Consider the following 6361-nt stretch of genomic DNA (forward strand, 5'->3'; position numbering starts at 1 on the left):
AAATGATTTAAATCTTTTTAAATCAATATAAAATAAACCGTAGCTCGGACGGAAAAACTTTGTACATGAAAGTTGCTCAGAACGACGAGACGAATCCGGATATGCAGCCCGTTCCTCCACCACGCACCCCTAGCATAGCGAACACGCAACTTTTCCCCTCCGATTCATCTATCTGAAAACGCGAAACACCGGGGATATTTTCCCGGATGTTTCCCCCCTTCACCGGTACCACCCCATACCGCGTTAGGGCACCCCTAGCACCGATACTTGTCATGACATGCATCCCTATGCATTTGTTTGCTTAATATTTATTGTTTCATCCCCCTCTTCTCTCGCTAGACACCGAGACTGACGCCGCTGCTACCCAGTACGACTACAGTGTTGACGACCCCTCTCTCTTGCCAGAGCAACCAGGCAAGCCCCCCCCCCCTTGATCACCAGATATCGCCTATTCTTCTCTACTGCTTGCATTAGAGTAGTGTAGCATGTTACTGCTTTCCGTTAATCCTATTCTGTTGCATAGCCTGTCATTATTGCTACAACTGTTGATACCTTACCTGCAATCCTACATGCTTAGTATAGGTTGCTAGCACTTCATCAGGGGCCCTACATTCTTGTCCGTCTGCCATGCTATACTATCGGGCCGTGATCACTCGGGAGGTGATCACAGGTAAATACTTATACATTTATACATACTATACATGTGGTGACTAAAGTCGGGTCAGACCGTTGAGTACCCGCAGGTGATTCTGATGTGGGGGCTGAAGGGGCAGGCGGCTCCATCCAGGTAGTGGTGGGCCTGAGTTCTCGACGGCCCCCGACTGTTACTTTGAGGTGGAACGACGGGGCAGGTTGAGACCACCTAGGAGAGAGGTGGGCCTGGCCCTGATCGGTGTTCGCGGATACTTAACACGCTTAACGAGATCTTGGTATTTGATCTGAGTCTAGCTACTGGCCTATACGCACTAACCAACTACGCGGGAACAGTTATGGGCACTCGAAGTCGTGGTATCAGCCGAAGCCTTTGTGACATCAGCGACTGAGAGGTGCGCGCCGGGTTGGACCGTGTAATGCAACTTCCTTTGTAATGGAGGTTGCTAGGTCTACTCTCCGGCCGCCCACGCAACGTGCAGGTGTGCAATGGGCGATGGGCCCAGACCCCTATGCGCATAGGATTTAGACCGGCGTGCTGGCCTCTCTGTTGTGCCTAGGTGGGGCTGCGGCGTGTTGATATTCCGAGGCCGGGCATGACCCAGAAAAGTGTGTCCGGACAAAGGGGATCGAGCGTGTTGGGAAATGTGGTGCACCCCTGCAGGGAAGTTAATCTATTCGAATAGCTGTGATCTTCGGTAACAGGACGACTTGGAGTTGTACCTTGACCTTATGACAACTAGAACCGGATACTTAATAGAACACACCCTTCGAAGTGCCAGATACAACCCGGTGGTCGCTCTCTAACAGGGCGATGAGGAGAGGATCGCCGGGTAGGATTATGCTACACGATGCTACTTGGTGGACTTACCTTCTTCTCTCTTCTACATGCTGCAAGATGGAGGTGGCCAGAAGCATAGTCTTCGATAGGACTAGCTATCCCCCTCTTATTCCGGCATTCTGCAGTTCAGTCCACATATGATAGCCTTATTCCATTTGATACCAATGCATACATATGTAGTGTAGCTCCTTGCTTGCGAGTACTTTGGATGAGTACTCACGGTTGCTTTGCTCCCCCTTTTCCCCCTTCCTATACCCGATTGCTGTGACCAGACAATGGAGCCCAGGAGCCAGACGCCACTGTCGATGACGACTACTACTACTCGGGAGGTGCCTACTACTACGTGCAGCCCGCTGACGATGACCAGGAGTAGTTTAGGAGGATCCCAGGCAGGAGGCCTGCGCCTCTTTCGATCTGTATCCCAGTTTGTGCTAGCCTTCTTAAGGCAAACTTGTTTAACTTATGTCTGTACTCAGATATTGTTGCTTCCGCTGACTCGTCTATGATCAAGCTCTTGTATTCGAGCCCTCGAGGCCCCTGGCTTGTAATATGATGCTTGTATGGCTTATTTTATTTGTAGAGTTGTGTTGTGATATCTTCCCGTGAGTCCCTGATTTTGATCGTACACGTTTGCGTGTATGATTAGTGTACGATTGAATCGGGGGCGTCACAAGTTGGTATCAGAGCCGACTGCATGTAGGAATCCCCCTTCCACACTCCTTGGCCGAAGTCAAGTCTAGACATTACAAAACTTTTTACTAGCATGGCTGTGTGCCTTACGGGCCCACGTCGCCATTTGGGTGGTATTAGGATCTTTTACTCCTCGACCTTTACTCTGGGACTCTAAACTTTTTCTACTCGGGTTAAATGAATTTTACTAACTCTAACATTAGGATCTCGTGGTCACTTCCATCCGGAGAGCCCCTTATTACTGATGGTCGCCTGCTGCATCAGAAGATCCCGAAGATAATCTCCATGTTTTCTCGAGACTTGTCCCCGTTGCTTTTGCAATTCCCTACCACCGAAATATCCCTATGGATAAATACTTACACATGTCGTTCTTACTTTTATTCACAATTGATCTTGTTATTAGGAGATACCTCGAGAATACTTGTGCCGACTGCCTTGTAGTTCTTTGCCCCCTGAATACCCCTACAAATAGTTTCTCGCACTTATCGAGTATCTGCTCATCCCCAATTGATTCAAGTAATTCACAAAGGTCTTCAAAATACTATTCGATCTTCCGAAAATCCTCAACAGCTTATTGCTCTTGAAATTCTTGCTTGCTTGCATTTTGGTTAATCCCATAAGTAGTGTAATCTTATTGGCATCATTTGCCACTATCCTTTTGAGTCCATTGATTCAATAAGATGCGAATGCTCGCATTCCTCGGTCGAATATCCTAGAATTCATCCTTCCGACTCAGTGTCAATTTGAACATGAGCTGATCCTCGACCAATCAAGTTGTCGTCGAATATACCCCTAAGTCTATTCAGCTTGTCCATTCTTAATCAAAGTGTTTTCTTCTAATCCCTTGATTTGGCAATCATAATCATTTGCGTTTGAGCTTTGAATTAGTTAATGGTTTCTATAATCTGATACCTTGCATTGTTTTCCCTTCTGATTGAGTACTGATACTCACACCAGGTTCCTTGTGGTCCGCGAGACCATTTGCTTGGTTATTATCCGACTGTGTCCTTCATTTCCAATAACCTTGAGAGTTTCTCCCCTGATACATAATGCCTTTGGTAAATTATGTCTTCTGCCTTTGGCAAGTTATATCCTATGCCTTGTCAACCATGCTCTGCTTCAAGCACGTGTTAGTTGACCTTAAAGTTCATGGTATATGTCCTAAGATGCCCCGATGGGTTGAACCTATGCTTTCCATAATCTGTGTGAACCCAGAAGTTTTCACGGGTCATACTCCTCTGGTAATTCACCGGGTAGGTTTTGACACTGAAATCATTTTTATTTTGAGGAGTGAATGAAAGGTTATGCATTGGAGAAGTGGGAGTCGACCTTGAACTTTGCGTTCATGCCCATGGACACGATGTAGAAGTTATCATGGAAGCTGCTCGTGAAAATAATTACCCCCTTGTTATGAGTTCATCTTTTATCCATGGTTTGATCATTTATGATTGTGGTTCCGACCATAATTTCTTCCTTTGATTCCATTTCTCCGACAATTTAAAGCGCTTGTCTTCTATAGATCAATACACCCCACTTCAACCTTTAATTTGATATGCCTTCGAGTATTATCCACCTGGTATCTCGAGGATATCATGCCATTGCACTACATCTTACGAATTTGTAATGGAGTAATACCTTTCCCTGTCATAGTCACTCCACGAGTTCTGGGTTGTCGTCAACCGAGAACACCGAATAGTGGATCGAGTTCTCACTGCGATTCGACAACTTTTAGTAATCTTCATTGCTTACGAGTTTGCACTTGATCATGTCATTCCCAACGGATTGACTACATCATCATCGTCAGGCTGACTGCTTGACCATTCTACCTATGTCCTTCATCCCCGGGACACAATCCCGATAGTGCTCTAAGCTTACATCGAACTTTGAGATCATATTGTTTGTCTTGAGAGACAACCCCGAATTCTGAGATGGCATCTTATCTATGGTTGTAGTAACCTTTTACTTCACCATTCCCTTGATGTGATGTCTTCGCCGATCGATTACATCTTCTTGAAACCTCTCGATAAATGTGTCATGATCATCGTCAACATTTTAACTTCTTCCGAGACGTACATTGAGTTCCTGATGAGAAATTCCATGCTTGCCCCCTTGATGATTTGGGTTAACATCGACAACATTATTGCATTCCCTCCAACACAAAACTTGTTCTTGTTTTGTGTTGTACCTTGAGTTCCGTGATATCCAACAATTGTTATTCTTTACCTTGGAGTATTACCATCTGTCTTGTCAAGAATGTCATGAGACTTTCACCACCTCTTATGAATTATTGATGCAAGTAATACTTCTAACCATAACCTTCCCTTCTTGGTCCCCGTGTTGATTCTAACCGGGATTCCAACAAGTGAACGGTACTGCGTGGATTTTGTACTTCTAACAACCCTATTGCTTTGAAGTTGATGGTCGATAGTTCGTTCTTAGACTATTGGTTGTTGAACCACCATTCTAACATTGATCATGCTACCTAAGCCCATCTTTCGGGTGCACCTTTCAATCAATGTTCAATTGTGTATGCTTTCCTCGAGCATACATCATTATATCACTTGATCTGACAAATGTTATCTCCTTGTTCACATAATTGTGTAAACCCATCCTTTCGAAATCTCGATGAATTGTCACTGAGTTCATCAACTACCTCCTTATCCCTTCATTGGTTTAATGATGAGCTCTTGTTCTAGAACTCCCTTCCATAGTACATTTCCCGAGAATCTTACAATGTCATCTCGTCAATTTGTTTTGCACCTTTTCTTCTCAGGAATCCTGAGTCTAAGGTATCCTGACACCAATCAAATCTGAATCTCGGTCAGATATGATGGTGGGAACATATTTACAAGAGTTATAACATTGGTCTTTATATGACTCGGTAAGGTGATGTCATGCCTAGCACACCTGACCGGAGAACCTATTGTTATAATTTCCTTTTTAGCAAGGAGAACCATTTTTCCATGAAGAATTTGAATGCCTTGTTTAATAAGTTATCCTGATGGATCCTTTGTGTTTCCAAGGTCTAAACTTTGCTTGAAGACCATGTCAGTGCTATCTCGAAGCATGTTTGTGGTACTTTGATTTTCAACAAAAACATTTGAAGCCCAAAGCTAAATGTTTCTTGCCTAGTTATCCAAACACCGTTGCTTGGGTAATGTCATGAACGCCCTCCCCCCTTACCTAAATGGTTTTCTACGTTATATCCTATCATGGATATCATGCTCTGGTTGACCTTGGGAAGGATATAGCCCCGAAATATGTGTTTAAACACATTTTTCTTTCCATTGTTCTGATTAAATTTGATAGACACTTTTCCCTTTCCATTGGTTTGTTTAAACCCTTACTGTGATCTATATGATAAAAGCAGTAATAATTCCTTGCTTGTGCAAACACCTCGGTGTATAACTCTGTCAGTAAGACCCTGTTACTATTGTTGATATCATTCCGGTAGCCACCGATGGACGAGAACTTTGCCTATTGGCCCGCCTCGTTCAACGAGCAGGAGAATGGTTCTCTTTGTCCCTCTCCCTTGGTACCGATGTTGTTGTCGACATAACCGACAGACTATCCTCTGACATGCCTTGCTCACATGATCGTGCAAGATGTCATCACCCTTCATACTTTTAACCCACATGGTGGACCCATAACCCACAGTTCCACAGGATCGAAACCTGACTCTCATGTACAACCTATTGTCAAAGTTATTTCTAGCGCTTGACTTCGTATGTAATTCACGGGCCACCTGCTTAGTGATCTATTATGGTATCAGACGCAATACTTATTCCCATTGCTCTGAACCCCTGTCACCCTTCATTTTAGGCAACGAACGAATGCCTATGCGCTTCAAACTTCTATTTTGCGCCTTCTTACTTTGCTCTCGATATTTTCTTAAGTTTTAATTCAAGAGTTACTATCCGGTATCCGCCACCTTCCCTAATGTTGTCGACTAGATAGTCGACCTTGCATAGGTTTGTTCTCCCGGAATGCCCACCCTTTATTCTTTCAGAAGTACGATGGAGTTCCTGAAGAAAGGATGCCGACTTCATCATGATGACCTGAAGCAGAGAAATGAAGACATCAATGTATTGGACCGGCCTCTTCAAGAAGAGGAAGCCAGGATGAGAAGACCCGCTAGATTCGTTACCAGACCTCCCCCCTTTCACTACCTCTTAAATC

Source organism: Triticum urartu, chromosome 7, assembly GCF_003073215.2.
Source record: "Triticum urartu cultivar G1812 chromosome 7, Tu2.1, whole genome shotgun sequence".
NCBI classification, from domain to species: Eukaryota; Viridiplantae; Streptophyta; class Magnoliopsida; order Poales; family Poaceae; genus Triticum; species Triticum urartu.